Below are 22298 nucleotides of genomic sequence, written 5' to 3'. Positions count from 1 at the left end.
AATAACTATTAAAAAGACAAATTGATTAATTCAAGATCAAAACATAATTGGGACACACTTGGATTTTTTCTCGTTGTTCGGTAATGTTTTTTACCGGCAACGTACTGTAAATAAATATTTAACTGAAGTTTCGGTATTACAAACGAGATTTACCGAACCCTCCTATATTATATATAAAAAATCAAAACAATGTTCGTCCACTTTTACCGAAATCGCCGTTTTATTTACCGAAAAAAATGTAAATTGTTTAGATTCGCCGTAGACTGTAATTTTTCACCGTACTTCAGTTCGTAGTGCTACAATGCTTAAGGTGATTATAAACGAAGCCAATCCACACCTCAAATTTTCAAGAGCATAAAACTTGAGAGCCAAACAGCGCTCCTAGTTGAAAATTTATCCCATTGGTCACTGCCAACAAGCAAGTAATTACAGTTAACTCTCCCTTACTCGATATTCCGTATCTCGATATCGAGTTAGAGAACCATAGTAAAAGTTGGTTTTCATGGCTAACTCGATGGTCTCTTGGATCGCAGTTGCACTGGTTTTGTGTTCTGTAACTCAATACCTCCCTAACTCGATGGTCCCTTCAATATCGAGTAAGGGAGAGTTAACTGTAGATTGATTTTTATCGTGGACTGTTGAAAGATTCTCCAGTCTTGTGCACTTGGCTTCGTTACCGATCAAATTGTAATTTGATATTTTTGAGGCCGCCATATTTGTTTCTGTGTGATAGTCAACGCGATAGTATTGCATCCGTTTAATATTCTCTGATTGTTTTCCGTAAGTAGGTACGACCTGAGTGATTTTATTAAAAACCCTATTGTTTAAGGTTGAATAAAATATTTTCGTTGTAGTACTTGTCGTTGTAACTGCCCAATTACGTTTCTGGATAGCATCATAACATTAACCAACATAAACACCTATGACGGATTCGGTGGCGGTTTTTTGCAAAAGAGGTGAACAGTTGCATATGAGCTAGGATTGTAGCTCAAGATTTGAAGTGCGCGTTCGAGTTGTTGGTGATGCCACTGGTTTCCCATCTTCATAAACAGACGAGCAGTTCAACTTCAAACGGTATAAAAACGAAAACGCGAAATAAATCGATGGACTTTGACATCAATATGCAATTTATTTTGTTCTAATCATTCTATTTTATTGTTCGGTAATCCTTAGCTTTACCGAAAACATTACCGAGCGCTCAGCGGTTTATATTTCGCTAAAAAAATTACCGGAGTCGGTGATATTTTCTAAGTGTGTACTGGTTGTGCATAATGATGGCTATTAGGCCAACGCACTTAAACAGAATCGCCGAGAACAAAATCGGCAAAACTTTTACCGATATCTCGGATGTTTATCAAATCTTGGTAAAGTTTGCCGAGATCTCGGCAAAAAATGTGGATTGAAAAATTACCAAATTCTCAGCTGTTGGGTTCTCGGCGAAACGTTTAAGTGGGAACCGAATATTAAAAAATAAGTGTAATTTTCGAGAAATTTGAAGTTTAATGCCTTTTTTCACACAAAATTAAATGATTAAACTTCAATTGTTATGAACGAAGAATTGCTTTACATTTACTAAAGCAACACACTAGTTATAGATATAAGATCATGTTTGTATCTACGGAATGAAATATTCTTTTAAATGTGTACCTTTCCTTCGAGCACTGTAAACGTTTAATGGGTATCCTTTCGATGTCATAAACAAGATCACGAATGGCTTCAAATGCAGTTCGTTTTTAGGTAAAATTTGAGAACAATTTACCACTTTATCATAGTAAAAGCTGGGGCTATAATAATTGAAAATATAACGACTCTTGTATTTATAAGTGATGGAACATTGTGAGATTTTATTGTTTTCTATGGAATGGCCAAATGATAATTTTGAGTTAGGAAATTTTATTGTATAATATTGAAAATCAGTTCAGTGGTACAAAGCACATTTTATTTTTCAAATATAAATAAGAACCCTTTTTGTGTTTGTCAATTGAATTTTCTCAAAACTGTTTTCATCAGATCCAAATTCACGCACAATATGAGTGCTGCAAAAAATAGTTTAAATAGCCTTCTAGCGTTTTGACGCGTCGAAGCACCACACGCACTGCTTTCACGCTTTGACACACTTTCCATGCCACTTCGCATCGCTTCAGTATGCCATGTAAGCGCGATTTTCATACAACATGCATGGAGAGACCTTCAACGCGTACGCTTCTCTTTTACATCCTCGACTTCAGTTTGTACTAGGTAATACGGTTTGAGAATGTCTTATGTCTTATCGTTTTTTTCTATACTGCATTGACAAAGCAATCCACACGAAGCAAGTTTGTTTTATGTAAGCCATAGAATTGCACAGAATTTCTGAAAATTTCACAAAATTTAATTGTCACTTGATTGCATCGTAATCAAGAATTCTTATGTGAATTCATTATTTTAGAGGCGTTTTGCAAAATCAGATACTCAAGGTTTATCCGATCAAATTGGCTGGAACCCATTATGGCGTTGTTTTGGTTTTGTTTTACGTTGGATTGGATTGATTTATTTTAGATAGGTGAGGAGGATGGGACGAATAATATTGCATTTTCTTTGAAGTTGAATTTTCGATGAAAATCCATCTGATTTTCGAATTAAGATATTTATATTAGTTTATTGGTTGCTAAACCATCTGACAGTGAACAATCTGTTTTTCAAATCGCCTGAATGGAGTCATATAAAGCCAAGAGAACTCCTAAAATTATACAAGAGCTAATGTTTAAACTGTTGATAGTTTAAATCAAACATCAGGCTCACATGATCAACTGTTCATATTCTTCGACATCTTTTTATCTCGTATTATTAGGAAAATATATACAGGAAACAAAACAAATAGCAATAAGTAATATTCGATTGACGAATCATAATTAGTCATTATTAATTTATTGTTGAAAAATGTTAGTAATGTAATATGTCAGTATCATAGACACTTAAAACAGAGGTTAGAGCTGAACAAGCACAATATTATTCACTCCTATTCTTGTTTACGTTCGAAAACAGTTTTTCATTTACGCCAGCAAAACCAAGTAGGAATTCTTCCATCACATTTAATGAAAAAGGATATTCTGAAGTAGTGATCAACTGGAGAAAGCAATGAAATAATTTGAAAAACAAAAATACTGATTAACAGTGTATTAATAAATCAGTTGTAATTACAGTTAACTCTCCCTTACTCGATATTGAAGGGACCATCGAGTTGAAGAGGTATCGAGATACAGAACACATATTTTTGAAAATTTTAAACTTTTTATAATTTTGACAAAATACATTCAGAATAGTTATTTTCACGTAAAAAATAATACAATTTTACCACATTTACCTATGTGACACTTTTTACCGTTCAGCAAAAAATAAAAAAATAGCACTCACAAATTGGCAGTAAACTTTATTTTTACTATCAATTTAATCATAAAAATCAAATTCATGAAATTTATTTACGTTTGGAGGACATTTGGAACTTTTCATGAAAATATCGAGTTAGAGAGGTATCGACTTACAGAGGTATCAAAGCATGCTAGATTGAAGGAAAAGGATTAAAATTAAATTACAAAAATAAAAGTTATAAAAGTTAATACATCAACCATTAATTTTCCTATTTATGGATTTAATGCATTACCAAACGTTCTGATCCGTGCTCCATTCACGCCCAAAACGAGCGCAGTCATATCACATTCCTCTAGCGTTCACTAGCGTTCTTGCGCGTCGAAGCATCAAATGATCTTCACAGAACTCTTTGAACCTCTTCGCTTCTCCTTCAGTATACCAGGTAAGCGCGTTTTCCATATAGTTTGCATTGAGAGAGCTTTGACTCTTTTCTTTTCTCTCCTTTTATCCCTTCTCTACTCCTGCAATATGTCATCGCCCTGAGAGTTCGCGTTCGCTAATTTGTCGCGGAAGGTCAGGGACAACGCGCGAGGCGGTGGTATGGCAATGCTACAAGGCAGGTTAAAGCAGAAGGGTGCCAGCAGTGTTGGTAATGTTTACTATACCTCTAACATCTGATGGTAAACAGGTATTTGGCTTGTTTTGCTCTGCGCCCGACGAAAACACCCGAGAGCGAGCAATCATTGGGATTTTCAGGTGTTCGTTTGTATATGACACACTATGTGGGGCGAAACGTTCCTAGCGATAGATGGAAAATTTATGCAATCATCAAACATATGGCCAGAACTGGGTCCATCAACCGCACAGTTCCCAAAAAATGCGAAACTATTTTCGTGAGTGACGTTATTGCAATTCTAAAGCAGGAAACAAGTTTCCTTTCCTACACGCTTTCAAGTTCACAGACCAGAAACTTTTCTCTTTTCGCCACCAGCTGATGCCGATGGGGCGACAACGCTTGCTGGAGGTTCGTTTTTAAATTTAGACAACATGGAGAAAAAAATCACTCCTCACTTCCAAGAATTTCCAACACAGCGACAGATGCACCGCATCCAAGCAACCTTAGGCTGCCAGATATCCGATGCTAAAAATAGAAAATCCCCTTTCGTTCCTGTGGGCGCTCGCTCAGGACCCGATGCTCTCAGCTCACACCACAGACGCTTGGGCGTGTTCTAAATATTTACCAGAGTGCCCACCCGAAACCCCCCTCGTATGCAACGCAGCAGGGGGAAAACATGTGGCGAAGTGAGTGCTAAAATTGGAAAATTTACCCTCGCCAAAAGTGAGTTTGGTTTACGTCGCCTACTACTCCCATCGAGTTCCACTGCTTTTGATCATTACTCGCGAGAACGCGTTCCAGACGCAAGAACGAGCTGCATAACCGAACCACTTCGTATGTGTTTGAGCGAAAGGGGGGTTTTCTCATATCGGTTAGACCAAAATCATCATCATCATCAACATCGTCGTCTAACTGGATAGAATGCAGCAGTTACCCGGTCGGTTGTAAAGCCAAAAGTTCTTTGGGAGCCCACTCACACATAGCAGCCTCCGTGGCGCAATTGGCTAGCGCGTTCGGCTGTTAACCGAAAGGTTGGTGGTTCGAGCCCACCCGGGGGCGGAAGCTTTTTTGCGAGTAAAACGAATGTTTCGAATTTCTTCGTTGAACCCGTTGTAGATTTTTTATGCCTAAATCTATTTTAGTACTAGGTTTCATTTAGAATAATGTTGAAAATAACTCATACCTGACAGTGTTTCATACAATATCCAATCGAGAGCGTTTCTTACCTGTAATTAAAAAGAAATAAATAATAAATTAGATTTGATAGAATTTGATTGAAAATATAATGTTTAGCTTAGTTTTCATTTGAGCAGACTGACTGACTGACTGACTGACTGGCTGACTGACTAACTAACTGACTGACATACTGGCGATAACGCTTCTATACGCACTCACGACTGCCATCAGCCGAAACGCTCTGTTCAGCTTTTCACGATTCCGCTTTGTTTCTAGTGCCTTGCCCCAAGCAGGAACTCCATAGCTACCTCAGTATCGATGGCAAGACGTTAGGTAGCAGACGCCTAGTATTGCTGCTTGGACCGCCTTAGTTCGACATAATTGTCTCTTTTACGTTCTCGGATTTTTCGCATGCGTAAACAACGTGGCTGTTGGAATTCAGCCGATCGTCGATCATTACTCCCAAGTGCTTTAACACGCCCTTCACTGCAATCACATACCCTCCGACGTTGACCTCCATCTGTTAAACCGCCTTGTAGTTACTGACTAGCAGCACCTCTATTTTGTGGTAAGCTATCTGCAGTTTGACTCCGCTCATCCAGCTCTCAATTGCGTCAATTGTTTCCATCACCAACATCTCCACCTATTCCAGCGTCTCGCCCATCACCGTTAGTGACACATCATCCGCAAAACCAACATTCTTCACCTTCCTGGGTACCCGCAGTGTCAAGACTCCGTCGTACATACCGTTCCAAAGAGTTGGACCAAGAATGGAACCTTGAGGGACGCCCGCTGTCACTTGGATTGACTTGCACTTCATTTGTTTCGTACACCAAGATTCTGCTCTGGAAATAACTCTTCGGGATCTTGCACAGGTAGTCGGAAATCTACATTCTGGGCAGTGCTGCGGCGATGGCCTCCCAGCTGGCGCTGTTAAATGCGATTTTCACATCTATCGTGACCACGGCGTAGTATCGATCTCCTCTTCGTTTCCGCTTCGACGCCTTTTCAGAACAGTCGAGTACTGCTCGAATTGCGTCTACCGTCGACAACCCGTGCTCGCTCTCCGTACACTTCATCAGTCTGTTGAGGATGATTCTTTCCAGGAGTTTTACGATCGTATCCTGCCTGCTAGGCCTAAACGAGGCTGCACCTCAGAGTGGCTTTCCTGGCTTTTGTAGCAGTTCCAGCTTCTGGATCTTCCATATTCCTGGAAGTTACCTTCGTCAAGACACTTCTGCAACACCTTCCTGAACATGTCCGGATATGCCAGGATGGCAGCTTTCAGTGCCACGTTCGATTATCCATCTGCACCAGGGGCTTTCTCAGATTTTAAGCATTTCGCCGCTTCTACAAGCTCGTCATTAGACACTTGCCGTTCCTCTGCGATTGCTTCTGCGTCTTCACCGCACGGTGTTGGTGGCTAGGACGTTGGATCGTGTTTCGGGAGGAGACCCTCCACGATCACCTTCTGGGCACATCTCAGCTGGCGCCGAAGGGCCCTTGATCTTGGTAATAACGAATCGATACGCATTACTCCACGGATTAGTATCTGCTTCTCTGTGCAGTTCCTTGTAACAATTGGATTTACTAAACTAGATCTCCCACTTGAGTGCGGTTCTAGCTTCACAAAAAGCCGTCCTTCACTCCATTTCCGTTCCTGCTCTCTGAGCTTGCCTTCTGACTCTGATACAAATAGTGCGAAGCATGTCATTCGCCGTCGGTTCCTAGGCTTTTTTCGTTTGCGGCATAGTTGCGTTACAAGCCGTTACCATCCTTTGGTCGGTGGCGTCAATATCCTAGTTAAGACCGTTTTGACGAAGTGCCTCTACGAATAGTTCCTTGCCAAAGGCTTTCGTCTTCCACTTCCGCTCGCTAGTTATCCATCCCATTGTTGCCGCAGGGTTCCGTTGACCGATGCGGTAGCGAATCGCTAAATGGTCGCTATTGGTTTACCCCTGACAAACTCTCTAGTTCATATTCACTGACAATGCAGGACTGCGATATGCAACGTCGATGATGGATTCCCTTCCGTTTCGCCGAAATGTGCTAGAAAAAGCCTTCATTGTACAAACGTACATCTAATTTCGCTAAGGTTTCCTGCAGAATGTATCCTCTTGCGTTGGTCACTCTTTTGCCCCACGCCACAGCCAAGGCATTGAAGTCTCCTGCAATGAGTATCGGCTTCCGTCCGATCGACTTGTTCATCATCTGGCTGAACTGCTCCACTGCCCACCTTGAAGGTGCATGGCAACTACATACAACGTCAACTTGACTGCCACAACAGTTGCTGTGTGGTGTCGCAGTGGTTCAGACTGATCTGACAATGAGTTATCTCCATCAATATTGGCCTTTTATCGCTCTCTTGTAGGCAGGGTCACCCATTTGATGGTCGTTTCCATCTGCTGGAGTGCATAGCATGCACTTTGGCCTCTGTGTGCAGTATTTCACAAGATGACCCGTTGTTCCACAATTCCAGACTGGAATTTCCAGCACATTTGGGATCTGTCCAGCCCAATGCAAGCGCCCGCCCAAAGCTTGGAACTTGAAACATGTTTCTGCTTGCTTGTTCAATCGCGGAGCGACTCTAAATCGGCATTCCGACCATCCAATCGACACTACCTCCAATACCTTGTTCGCAATGGCCACCAACAGACGAATCATTGCTGTCTGTATGCTTTAATACACCTTCCTCAAACGGATCACATCATGCACATCGCCCAAGATACACTGTGACTTAAGTGCACAACTCAACTGTTCTTCCAACGTAATTTCGTTCAGATCCTTGCAAACAAGTACTACTGCCTTTTCACCCAGCGATTTAGCTATGCGCTCCTGAATAGCCAAACTGTGAATTATAGGATTCTCCTTCAACTCGAAGAGCATCTCACATTTCTGGGCTCTGATCACGTTTTCATCCAGATCCCTTAATACCAGGTCTTCTCCAGGACACTCTTGAGAAGCGCTGCGTACGTCCTAGCATTGTTAACCTTGACAAGTACGGCGTCCCTCCAATTTTTGTACATCCGTCCGCTTTACTTGTTTTTCTCCCTTCTGCCAATGACTTTTCTCCACTCATTCTCCCGTAGAGTGGCGTTGCGCATCTCTCTTGGAGCGGTGTCCCTAGTATTCTGTAGCGTCTGCTTCTTGGATCCACCTGGTCTACCATCTACCGACGAGCTTCTGGCTCTCTTTGGAGTCATGGAAACTGATGTGTTTTCCACCCCACTGACCTCTCTTTGGTCCGCATATCGGATGTAACAGCGAGAGCAGCTATAGCCGTCCCCAATGCGTACTTCACTATTTTGGATCTCACCACTGCCGATCGTATCATACTATCGTAACTCTTTCATCGCCGATTTGAGAGTCTTTCGGATCCACAGCTTAATCTCCTTATGGACGTTGTTCTTGTTGTCCACGTAATTGTGGAGTTCCTCCACAAGGCAATTCACCACTAGTACCTTCGGCTTTTGTGGAACTACGTTCAACTCACTGCACTCTGGATTCTGTGGTTCTGCGTCTTCTGTTGTTACTGCTACAGCTGTGACGGTTCTTATTCATTTTGCTACTGTTCCTACTGGTTCTTCTACTGCCGTCATCGTTGGTGGTGACCTCAGTAAACCAGTTCTTGCGAACGAATTCGCCACATTCACTGCATTGTTGTTGTTATCTTCTGTCATGCTGTAGGGTTCCCTCTGCAAACCGCTATATCTACCCGCGATGAGTAGTCGTCCTCGGTTGTCTATTGCCCATGGTTGTCTATGCAAGCAGTGAGGCCATGCTAGGGTTGTCAAGGTCCCTTATGGGATACCATGTTCAGAGCCTGATCAGCGCTAGTCAGAAATTTTCATCTGAGCCTGCTTCGCTCAGTAATAGCTTTCCGGAATCTTGATAGACAGCACGGCCTCCCAGTTGGCGCTGTTCAATGTGTTTTTCACGTCTACCGTGACCGCAGTATCGAGCTGCTCATCCCTTTCTGCTTCGACGCCTATTCAACATTCTCGAGCACTGCCCAAACTGCGTCAATCATTGATACGCTTTGGCGAAACTCAAACTGCATCTTTGACGACAATCAACGCTGTTGATGATGATTCTTTCCTTGAGTTTTCCTAGCGTATTCAGCAGGTATGTTGGCTTGAACTAATAGTAGCTTCCCTGGGTTTAGCAGCAGCATCAGCTTCTTGATCTTCCATTCAGCACCTTCCTGACCATTGCCGGGTATGACTGAATGGTTGATTTAAGTCCCAAATTCGGCATTCCATCTGGCCTAAACGATTTTTCTGATTTTAGGCGTTTCGCATCTCCCACAAGTTGGCCGGTTTAGATACTTGTCGGTCCTCGGCAATTGTTTCTGCGTCTTCATCGTGGCCACGACGATGGATCATGCTTCGTGAAGAGAGCTAAGGCAAATATCAGGTGTCGAATGGTCTTTAATTTTCCCATAACGACGCGTTTCACATTACATCAAGGGTTGGCGTCTGTATCTGCATCGATGCGTAGCTTTACATAGCCATTAGATTTCTCGGAAAACAGGCTTCCGATCTTCTCTATCCAGAGAAAGTTGGCTCTAGCCAAATGCACATCTTCAATTTGACAGCTCTTGCTTATTGCGAAGCTCTGCGATCACCTCTTCCTTGGGGTGAACTGAGATTGATTGCTCCGTCAACATAAGAGCATGATTTCTCCTTTTGGAGCAAAGAGCTGCAAAGAGACGACGATGAGCTGTCTAAAAATGCTCTTCTCCGAAATGAGAGGAAAACAATTCTCTATCTCTTTGAAGCACTGATGTTGTCAAAACAAATGCCGAGGTCGGTTCTGCGATTCTGGTGTAGTGAAACACCCGGTTCCTAAGAGCCCCGACGATCATTTGCCGATACTGTTCCATGGTCTACTCAACTAGACCCCGGCGGTGGACCTAGCCTACTACGACTCGATGTTAATCGGTCAGGGGTTGTTGACTTCCGGTTTGCAGGCGCTCGACGACTTATTACCGATACTACCACTACGTTGCGCTCGATTTAGTCCCCGGCGGTTGATGGACTCGTATATCTTCTTTCTTTAACAGACTGAATTATTGAGTGCCAAGGCCGTTCCGACGATTCCGGTTTGTAGAGACTTCCGATTCATCGGTGCCTCGACAAATCAAAGCCATGTACTGTCCGCTACATGAATGCCGCTGCTCCGCTCGCCATCTTCATTGCAACGCAGACATCAGCTGGGCGATTGTCCTGTGTACCGCGTCCCATTTTTTTTCATCAGCACACATTCTTTGAACAATATTGTTCACGTTAACGTCATCGCCCGGTGCTTAACGGCGATCTCGCGTATCCAAACCTGTTTAGGTATTTCTACATCGACATGCATGGATTAAGTTGGTGGGTCCACCTACCGTTCTCAGGGTTATTCCACTGCTGTTGCCATTTCATCATGGTGTCAGCTCTTATTCTTCTCCGAATTTCTCGCATGTCTCTGTTGTCTCGCATTCGTACTGTTCAGCAGGGAGCGGTTGCTCTTCGTCTGCAGTGGTTCTGTCTGGAGCTATCACAAGCTGCTTCTCTCGCATCCTCTCTTCCACGGCGTCTTCTGCTTTCTCTAGCGTAGTTCTACTTTCTCTAGCGATTCACCGATGACTACGAGCAGCACGTCATCCGCGAAACCGACAATCTTCACACCCAACTAGCCAATTCTCATCTTGCCTTTCTCCACCAGTTTGTACGGCCACCAGTGTGCCGTCATACGAATTGCTCAGACGGATTGCCATGGCCTCCTCCCCAAGGCTGCATTGCATTCCTCACACACCTTCCACGGTTGTTAACTCGTCCAGATATCTGCACTCAACAAAAGCTTCCTGAGTAAGTTCTCTTCCGACCGCCTCGTTCGTTAAAGATTTCGCAACTAGCTCGTAATAGGCCAAGGTCTTGATCGGTGGGTCGCTCTTCAGCTCAAACAGCATCTCCTCCTGGGTGCGCCGCGTTCTAACCACTTTCTCTCCGAGGTCCGTTAGGTCCGGATCGTCTTAGCTTTTCGAAGGATATCTGCGTACGTTGTTTGGTCGTTTGCCGCATGGCATCCCATTTCGACAACTCCCGCTGCGGACGTTTCTTCCTCCCGTCCTTTTTCTTCTCCACTTTTTCTTTCTGTTTCTTTTTTTTTATCTGGCGCTTCTGGTGATGGGCTAAAGTACTTTGAAAGCGGTACGGGTCGCTTGTACGGAGATGTGCTTGTGGACCTGTGGGTTTTTGTAGAAGTTCAACAGAGCCCTGCATTGAACCCCCGCCACGTCCTGGGAAGCAACCTCCCCTTGGCCTGACTGGAAACCGGTAAACGGGATCCGGGGCCCGGTCAAGCCAACTGTTGGTCAAGTCCCTTGCTCCCATCGCCCGACTGATTTTTTTATTAGTGTTAGAAGGTGGTGAATTGCTATTTACGAGGTGACCCAGCGATCATGTTCGATATATAGGCTAGTCATATCGAACTCGTCCAACGTGCGCCAGTGTGTCGGACTCGGAACTTCCACTACAGACTAGATCCACCTTAGATCCCACATCGACAGGCATGGAGTTAACCGATGGGACCATCTACCGTTTTCAGCGCTACCCCACTATCGTTGCCATTCCCTCATGGTATCAGCTTTGGCACTTCTCCGCATTCCCCGCGTTCTAGTAGCACTCACTGTCTTCTTCGAGTAGAAGGCTTATAGGGATCAATCCAGCTATCACTGCTGTAAAGAACCAACAGGGCAGTCGATGTGTGGTGAGTTCCGTATCACCCGTTCCTGTCAATGCGGATGACATGAATTTGGCATTGGACCGCGTACGGGAGGGAACGAAGGTTGATTGAGAGAACGAAGGAGGGGTCAAAATAGAATTCGTCATTGTGTTCACAAATAGGCATGAATGCTAGTTTTCGCTGTGCAAACCATCACAATTTATCGAACATTTATTTGGAGTAACAAGTAGTAATTTCTTGAATTAAATAGGTAAATTGATTATTCTAATTTGGAACTTAGTAGCTAATTTAAACTTATTATAGATTCTAAAAGTAATAGTACGGAGTTGCTGAACTACTGAATTGCTTTGTTCGCGAATTAAAACCTCTGTTCGTAAGTCATGCATTATACCCTAAAAATGTACGTAAATATTATAAACTGAAATTTGTTAAACCTAGATAAGCGATTCCTACAGTTAGTTCAGGACGGTTCGCGAAGTGTTTCGGGGTAGCATAGGAAGGACACGAAATGTAAGTCCAATGTAAGGTAACACTGAATTGAACTATAATCAAGCATTAATACAATTACAGCTTGAAGCTGCATTTGCTGCTGAAAAGACGTGCGACCACTTTAACTCCTATCCGAAACAAACTTCAAGATTTCTGGTATCAGTCAACACCGCGAAGTAGGTAACCGATCATTACTCACGACACCGTGTACTGGATACGCCGTGTAGTAGACGGCCGCTACTGAAGTCCTGTGTAGTAAACAGCCAACGAAACTGATACGATGCAGTTCGAAAAGGTGTGCGGCAAATGCTCGACGAGAGGCTTGCTCGGACAGATGGTCGGATGCGATATGTGCGACGTCTGGTTCCACGCTGCTTGTGTAGGGGAGTCAGATTCAAACCTCAATCCAGATAGGACCTGGAGGTGCGTCCATTGTGCGAAGGACGATGTCGGAGAGGTTTGTAGCCAGCACGCCAATAGGTCGATGAGGAGTTCGGCGAGTAGCAGAGCTCGGAGAGAGCTCCTTCTCCAACAATTGGAAGAGCAACGCGCCTTGCAACTAAAACAACGCGCGGAGGAAGATGCGATTAGGAAAAAACGTGCTGAGGAGGATGAAGCCTTTCTTCAACAAAAACTGGACCTAATTCTTGAAGACGACAACGAAAGCCGGCGTAGTAAGCTGAGCAGTCGGGCCAGCCGTAAAAAGGTAGAAGAATGGCTCCACGATGATCATGGTGGTCCATCAGGAGTGATCGGTGCGTCAACTAACAAAGTCATCCCACAACAAGCAGAGGCTCTACAGCCGGGACATTTCGGCTCGACAGCACACATCCCGGGCTCAGTACCATCAACGTCGGGACTGCAGGGAGCAGCTCCAACATCGACGTCAACACCTCAGACAGGTAAAACGACTAAATTAGTACAAGTAGAGGCTTCCCAGACTAGCGTATCGCAATATTCAGGGCCTTTCGATACCTTTGCAAATTATACTAGGAACAATCTTGGCAATAGTAGACTACCAAAGCCTAATTTGGCTACAATGGGCGTGGTTGGACAGCATTTTCCTCCATATGCTTCCTCTCAAATTCCTCAAGTTAGCGATATGTTTGAAAACTGCAATACCAAATCGGCGGTTGCCGAAACAAAGGTTACTTTTTCCGGGTATATTCCTCAGTTGGAACCCGGTAAACTTCGAAACTTGTACGGTCCTCACTGTGAAAGTGTGCTAAATAATCAGACAATAACAGTCAATCAACCAGTTCCGCGAAGTACGATAGTTCCTCCGTTCGTTGGCGTCCAAACAGCGGTTCCGTTTGTGCCACCAAGTGTTACAGTGCCAAATGTGTTTGCAACGGTTTCATCGTCATCTGCAGCCGCTTGTCATCCAAGCTTTGAACAACGAGCATCAATGACCAACGCAGCAGAACCATTCCTTGGGGCAAATTCAACCGAGTTGGATCAAGGTGTGCAACAATTTAATGGATCGCGAATGGGAGTACCGGATCAACTTGTGCCTAGTAGTGCGCAGTTAGCGGCAAGACAAGTAATGCCACGCGAGTTACCTAGCTTTTCCGGGGACCCGGAAGACTGGCCATTATTTGCTAGCTCGTTCTACAACTCTACGGCAGCGTGTGGGTTCACGGACGCGGAAAACCTAGCTAGACTCCAGAAGTGTCTTAAAGGGCATGCTCTTGATTCAGTGAAAAGCCGTCTGTTAATGCCTCAATCCGTGCCTCATGTGATGGAAACTTTACGCAAGCTATATGGAAGGCCGGAGGTTCTTATCCATACGCTCCTACGAAGGCTTCGCATCGTCCCACCACCGAGAACGGAGAATCTGCAGTCGGTCATCACGTTTGGACTGGCTGTACGGAACTTAGTTGATCATATGTTCGTGGCTCAACTGATGGATCATCTTCGCAATCCCATGCTGCTTCACGAACTGGTTGAGAAACTTCCGTCATCGATGAAAATGCAGTGGTCATGGTACAAACGATCGCAGGTGGAAGTCAACTTAGCCACTTTTGGGGAGTTCATGACAGAGTTAGTCAATACCGCGTCGGACGTAACGCTTCCAGTGGATCCTTCAAGTCAGCAGTCGAAGTCGTCGTGCCAGACCGGAAGAGACAAGCAGAAGCTGTTTGTGCATGTAGAGGCCAGAGATGAGCATGCAGCACCGAAGAATACTGCAGACCTTTCCAAATTTTCAATTAGGCCTGACGGAGTGAAGAAGTATTGTTGCTACTGCTCAAACGAAAAACATGAAGTAGCTGAATGTCCACAGTTTAGAGCCCTAGATGTAGATGGAAGATGGAAAGCGATTCGATCTAACAGTTTATGCAGAACATGCTTGATACCGCATAGAAAATGGCCTTGTCGCTCAGAGAAGGAATGTGGAGTCGACGGTTGTCGGTTGCGTCATCACGCTTTGCTGCATTCGCGGGTCGTAGCCGAGTTTGCAATCAATCGAGTTAAAGGACCGGAAAATCCCGTAGAAAATATCTCCCATCAGAATCATCATTCCACAATGAACTTCTGCTTTTTCCGCTACTTACCCGTGACGCTTGAGGTGAACGGAAAACAGATAGAAACATTCGCCTTTTTGGATGACGGTTGCCAAACAACGCTCATGGATGCAGAACTGGCGGCTGATTTAAACGTTGCAGGGCCAGCTGAATCCCTCTGGCTTGGATGGACGGGAAACATTTCGAGAGAGGAAAAGGGATCACAACGAGTCACAGTGAATATCTCTGGTAGCGGATTGAAAAGCCAGTATCAGCTGAATAACGTGCGTACAGTTCAAAAGCTTCAACTGCAAGGTCAAACGTTCGAGTACGAGGAGTTGCGGAAAATGTATCCCCATCTAAGAGGTCTTCCGTTGCGTAGCTACGTCGACGCAGTTCCCAGGTTGATCATCGGCATAGAACACGCACAACTTCTAACTTCACTGAAGGTGCGAGAGGGCAAAGCAAACGAACCAGTGGCCGTAAAGACAAGACTAGGATGGTGCGTTTACGGGAAGCAAGCAGGAGAATCTCCTGCCGTCGAACGACTGCATGTACATATGGAAGGGCGTCGCTTCGGGAATCGTGAACTTCACGATTTAATGAAGCAGTACTTTGCAGTTGAGGAAGCAGCAGTGGCAATCCCAATTGAGTTCGCTGATGATAGTCGTGCACGCCGGATTCTTGAAGAGACTACACGTAGAGTTGAAGGGAGGTTTGAAACCGGTTTGCTTTGGAAATACGACCGGCCAGTTTTCCCAGACAGCTACCCTCTAGCCCTCCGAAGACTGCTATCGTTGGAGAAGCGACTCGACAAAGATCAAGCCCTAAGAAGTAGAGTAATTTTGCTCATTCGTGATTACGAAGCGAAAGGGTACGCGCACAAAATCACACAGGAGGAGTTGACATCCAGCGATTCTGATCGCGTATGGTACTTACCTCTAGGAGTTGTGAGAAACCCGAAAAAACCGGAAAAAATACGCCTCATCTGGGACGCTGCGGCAAAGGTGCATAGACTGTCTCTAAACGACATGCTGCTAAAAGGGCCAGATATGATGACATCTCTATTCGCTGTATTGCTGAGGTTCAGGCAGAGAACAATCGCAATTTGTGGGGACATCCGTGAAATGTTCCATCAAATTCGGATCATTCCCCAGGATAAGCAGTCTCAGAGATTTTTGTTCCGTGAGCACCAAGATGATCTCCCGCAAGTTTACGTGATGGATGTGGCGACATTTGGTGCGACATGCTCTCCCTGCTCGTCTCAGTTCGTGAAGAACAAAAACGCGAGAGAGTTTGAGTCCCAGTTTCCGAAGGCTGCGGAAGCAATCATAAACGCACACTACGTAGACGATTACCTTGATAGCGTAGACACTGTGGAGGAGGCAGTACAACTGGTCAACGAGGTCAAGTATGTGCACGCGCTTGGTGGGTTTGAAATCCGGAATTTTTCGTCGAATTCGTCAGAAGTTCTTCGACGCCTGGGTGAAGCAGAGAGAACGTCGAAGTCTCTAGATCTAGATAGCTCGGAACATGTTGAGTGAGTACTTGGTATGGTGTGGAAACCTGCCGAAGATGTCTTCACCTTCGATGTGAGAATAGAAGATGACCTGAAGGATTTTCTGGAACAGAACGTCGTACCAACCAAACGTCAAGTGTTACGACTAGTAATGTCACTGTTCGATCCCTGTGGATTAATCGCACACTTCATTGTGCATGGAAAAGTTTTAATGCAGCATATCTGGAGAACCGGAACAGAATGGGACGACGAAATTCCGATAGAGTTACACTGCATGTGGAAAGATTGGATTCAGTTACTGAAGCGGTTGATAGAAGTCCAAGTTCCACGTTGCCTTTTTGGAGCAACCAACAGTAAGGTTCCCGCCACTATACAACTGCACGTGTTCGTCGATGCGAGCGAACTAGCATATGCTTGTTGTGCCTATTTGAGGATAGTGCAGGCCGGAGTTGTCCATTGCGGTATCGTTGCAGCAAAAACGAAGGTTGCCCCCTTGAAGCCACTTTCAATACCTCGCCTTGAGCTGCAAGCTTGTGTGCTCGGATGTCGCTTGATGGAAACTATTTGCGTGTCACTTAAATTGACAATTGAACGGCGTTACCTTTGGACTGACTCCGCAACGGCACTTGCCTGGATTAGATCCGACAGCAGACGGTTTCATCCGTTTGTGGCATTCCGAGTCGGCGAAATATTGAACACGTCTAACGTAGATGAATGGTTTCACGTCCCATCAAAACTAAACGTGGACGATGATGCCACGAAATGGGGAAGTGGTCCGAGTTTTAGTCCGAGCGGTCGTTGGTATATTGGTGAATCCTTCCTGTTTCAGCCAATGACAGAATGGCCACAACAAGTTAGGTTGTCGAGTAGTACGGAAGAAGAATTGCGCGCTGTTTTCCACTTCCATCAGGAACTGCCAGTACCACTTATCGACGTGAGCAGATTTTCCAATTGGAGTCGTTTACTACGAACGGCAGCGTACGTGTATCGGGCGGTGCAGAAGTTCAGCGGTCGAGGCACTAACAGAGAACTGACAAGCGATGAGTTATTGCAGGCCGAAAACTATCTATGGCGTCAAGCTCAAATGCACGCTTATCCAGACGAATACAGTGTGTTAAAGCACAAACTTCAAAATCCGGATGGTACACCAAAGCAACTAGAGAAGAGCAGTCCGTTGTTCCAGGAATCTCCGTTCATGGATGACGCAGGGGTAATAAGGATGAACAGCAGAATTTCAAGTGCCCCTTCTGCACCTTTTGAAACTAAATACCCAGTTATCCTTCCAAAAGATCACATCTTAACACGTTTACTGGTAGATAGCTATCACCGACGATTTCTGCACGGGCAAAATGAAACTGTTTTCAACGAAGTTCGTCTAAGGTTCAGAATTCACCAGTTACGTCCGGTCATCAAAAGAGTTGCCAGAGACTGCCAACGCTGCAAAATCTTAAAATCAGTACCGCAGGCACCAATGATGGCTCCACTTCCAGCAGTTCGGCTTAAGTCCCAAGCACAATGTGAGCGGCAGCGCGGTACAACGGCAAAACGGCAAGCCCATCTTGAGCTACACTCTACTTGTCAAGTCAATGTTGAAAAGGATTTAGTCAACATGGGATTGATAAGTAATGTGTAGCTCAAAATGGGCATGCCGTTTTGCCGTTGTGCCGCGTTGCCGTTCACATTGTGCTTGGGGCATTACTCCTCAAGTCCGGGCATTCAGTTACACTGGTGTTGATTATTTTGGACCAATCTTAGTGAAGCAGGGGCGCAGCTTGGTTAAGCGCTGGGTGGCGCTGTTCACGTGCCTGACGATACGGGCGGTGCATTTAGAGGTCGTCCACAGCTTGTCAACGCAATCCTGCGTCATGGCCATACGACGCTTCATAAGTCGAAGAGGTGCACCCGCAGCCTTTTATTCTGACAATGGGACATGTTTTAAAGGGGCCAGCAATATTCTAGCAGACCAACTGCAGACAATTCATGAGGACTGTGCGTTGACCTTTACAAATGCTAGAACTACTTGGCACTTCAACCCCCCATCTGCGCCTCATATGGGCAGATGTTGGGAGCTGATGGTCCGCTCCATCAAAGTGGCCATGGCGGCTTTAGCAGAACATCCTCGGCATTCAAGCGATGAGGTATTGGAAACCGTGATATTAGAAGCGGAAGCCATTGTCAACTCACGCCCGCTGACTTATATTCCGCTAGACAACACAGAAGAGCAAGCTCTTACACCGAACCATTTTCTTCTCTACGGTGAGCGAGGAGTTGTTCAACCAAGATCTTCGTTTATGGTGGAAGGTGAGACATTGCGCGATAGTTGGAAGCAGGCACAATACCTCACTGATCAATTTTGGAAGCGGTGGGTGCGAGAGTATCTGCCTACGTTAACCAGACGCACTAAGTGGTTCCAACCCACCAAGCCCTTGGAACCAGGAGATGTTGTGTTCGTGGTTGACGTCAACAAGCGGAATGGGTGGCTAAGAGGACGAATCATTTAGGTGTTCAGCGGCAAAGACGGCCAGGTACGGAGAGCAGTTGTACAAACCAGTGAGGGAGTTTTGTCACGACCGGCCGTCAAGCTAGCATTGCTAGATGTTCACCCAAACAGGAAGAAGACGGAAGCGGAAGTTCCCCGGAACTACACGGGCGGGGGAATGTAAAGAACCAACAGGGCAGTCGATGTGTGGTGAGTTCTGTATCACCCGTTCCTGTCAATGCGGATGACATGAATTTGGCATTGGACCGCGTACGGGAGGGAACGAAGGTTGATTGAGAGAACGAAGGAGGGGTCAAAATAGAATTCGTCATTGTGTTCACAAATAGGCATGAATGCTAGTTTTCGCTGTGCAAACCATCACAATTTATCGAACATTTATTTGGAGTAACAAGTAGTAATTTCTTGAATTAAATAGGTAAATTGATTATTCTAATTTGGAACTTAGTAGCTAATTTAAACTTATTATAGATTCTAAAAGTAATAGTACGGAGTTGCTGAACTACTGAATTGCTTTGTTCGCGAATTAAAACCTCTGTTCGTAAGTCATGCATTATACCCTAAAAATGTACGTAAATATTATAAACTGAAATTTGTTAAACCTAGATAAGCGATTCCTACAGTTAGTTCAGGACGGTTCGCGAAGTGTTTCGGGGTAGCATAGGAAGGACACGAAATGTAAGTCCAATGTAAGGTAACACTGAATTGAACTATAATCAAGCATTAATACAATTACAGCTTGAAGCTGCATTTGCTGCTGAAAAGACGTGCGACCACTTTAACTCCTATCCGAAACAACTGCCTATGATGATATCGTGCGACACGCACTAAACCTACGCATGGCCATCAGTCCGAACGTGTTGTTCAGCCGGGAGCGGTTTCTCTTCGTCTGCAGTGATATCACCCACACGAGGTCATCGTATCTAACGATTGATTTCGCCAGTTTTTGCTTCATGCTACTGCTGATCGCAAAATTGTTCAAAGGTGGATCTACCTTTCCTGAAGCTCAGCTGCGTATCGCATCGCCGTTTTCTCTCTCGGTGTGTTTCGTAGTCCTGTTGAGGCTTACTCGTTTCAGCACTTTGCCAACTGTGTCCAGCAGACATATCGGTTTATATGGTGAAATATCTGCAGGAGGATTGTCTGGTTTCTGTAGCAACAAAAGCTTTTGTCGCTTCCATATGTGGAAGAAGTTACTCTTATCGATACATTTCGATACATTTGACTGCTCGACTGAATAGAAACCAAAACAGGCCCCTTTTTACTATCCACAAAGAAAAAAAAAAATATAAAGACTCTATAGATGACCAAGGAATCCTCTGCATCTCCACAGTTGTTATGGAAAGGAGTTTGTGTTAGTTGAATAAGGCCAGAATCTGGAAGTCACCACCAATGGTTATAACGAATAAATATGGTAATACGTAACCCCAAATAACGCTAATTCTAAATCACCGAACATGTTTGACCCTACTTCATTACTTGCCATGCGCAGACGCATTGAAAAAAAAAACAAACCCCATTCATAATTTATTTAAATTTCAAAGTAAATTTTAGTGATTATTAAGTCCAAAAAATCGATCACCAACTGTATCACGATTCGATTCCCTCAAATCGTCATCAACCCCATTTCCGTTGGACTTGATGACGATGGCAGGAAAGATCGTGCCCTTGGCATTGGACGTCATCACAGGTTAGTGCACCTCCAAGTAAGCCTGGGATGAGCAGCAGTACGATGTTTCTACGCACGCAGCTGCGGTTCAAACTCAGTCACTATATCACGGCTGCCATCGTGATCCATCATCCGTCAATCGGTTCGGTCCCGCAATGTAGGCATGATTAACCTTCATTTGTCGTTGTTCGGGCACGTTTCGGATCAATGATCGATTGGAGGCACGAGTCAGGTATGCTGGTATGACGTCACGGATTCGCAAGTCATTGTTTTTCCTTGAAACTCACATAATCTGAAAAGACTGACGTAAACGTCATTGCTGGCTTCAGTTACACTAATAAAAACAGAGTTTAGAAAACATAAACTCTTCTGTTTGGTGTTACGTCCCAATTAGGACAAATTCTTATTCTTAGTTTGGTGTTCTTTGGACACTTTCACAGTTGTAAACTGAGAGCTATGATTAAGGATTCTCGCATAATTTTATTAAAGGACCTAAGTAACAATGAGAGATTCTCTCATCTCTCGCTATTTTTCTATTATAACAGTGCAATACTATAGCTTTTCCATATAAAACTAAAGAAAATATTCAAGGCTAGCGTTTCATACAAAAAATGCAACATAAGAGGTTAATGTGGCTCAGTTATTGATTAAAGAGAAAGTACAGAGAAGAGAAAGGTTCTTAAGAGAAGAGAAATGTCAGAATGCATTAGAGATTGGACCATTATTTCTATCGTGATAAATGCAAACAGAAACAAGTATACCATCTTCCGTCATGGAATGTGAGTGAACTTTCTGAAATTCATATTCGATCACTTATAAGCTGTATGTTTCCCAGTTTGGTATTTATTCTTTATTAAAGCTTCCAGCTCCATTACGACGTAGATATTTCGCGACCTATGACATTTGGCGGCACGCTTGGCGAACAACTTTTCTTCCACCTTCCAATAGTGGGTGGGCATGGCCATACACCTACTTTCCTAACCGTAGTGCTCCTTTATAATTGATGACGCCACCACCAGCGACGGCAAAAGGGTGGTTTATTATAATGTAATGAATTCCAAATGAACCAAATACGGAGTCCAGTGTGTTTCGTGATGGGTGTTTTCGGTGAGAATTCAATTTCAGTATTGTAGCGAAACGTAAGGTTAAAGCTTCATTCTAGTATACATTAGAAGCTTTACCTACTCGAGAACTCTTAATGGAAGGGGATTTGTGCTGTACTTTTGCACGTTCGATTGAGGTTTTGAATTCGACATGCCTACAAAGGACCTCTCCAATCATTCTAGGATAAAACTCGAGCAATTGAAACGTATGAGTTTTATGGAAAAAATCAGTTGATACTTTAGTGAAAACAATCTCTTACGACCTCCTTTAAATGTCTCACCACGACACGTAATGTTACAATTCTACTAAAAAGTTGTTTATGTGATTCATGTAGGATATATTTCCAAGAACTTTTTAAAAAATGTTTCCATTTTTCTTTAAAAGTCATTCAACGATTCTTCTTTAATTTTCTAGTTATTTTCTACGATGACTTGTTCTGAAATGATTGAAATTTTCCTTGAGTGATTTTTCAACAAACTCCTTCCTACCTTGTACCTTGCTGGCTACAGCATAGCGTCACGCCATTGACGAGCGTATTGTAGAACTTCATCTTCGTCGGTAACACATCCTCCTCAAATACCACCCTAGCACCTGCACTACTAGGCCTACCTCTATCTCTACCTGCAACCGTGTACTTCGTTTTGGTA

At 44.2% G+C, this 22298-nt stretch overlaps 1 protein-coding gene and 1 non-coding gene across 6 annotated transcripts in view; one reads left to right on the top strand and one right to left on the bottom strand.

The window, feature by feature from the left end:
• LOC5574971 (histone deacetylase 4) overlaps positions 1-22298 on the bottom strand; it is a 252457-nt gene that overhangs the window by 109228 nt on the left and 120931 nt on the right. The gene's annotated exons all lie outside the window — the stretch shown is intronic.
• Positions 4950-5023, top strand: Trnan-guu. Its single transcript has one exon. It is a non-coding gene; the product is annotated as a tRNA-Asn (tRNA).

The sequence above is a fragment of the Aedes aegypti genome, chromosome 1 (genome assembly GCF_002204515.2).
Source record: "Aedes aegypti strain LVP_AGWG chromosome 1, AaegL5.0 Primary Assembly, whole genome shotgun sequence".
In the NCBI taxonomy this organism is placed as follows: domain Eukaryota; kingdom Metazoa; phylum Arthropoda; class Insecta; order Diptera; family Culicidae; genus Aedes; species Aedes aegypti.
The sequence above is the reverse complement of the archived record's forward strand: the minus strand, read 5'-3'. Positions and strand labels throughout refer to the sequence as shown.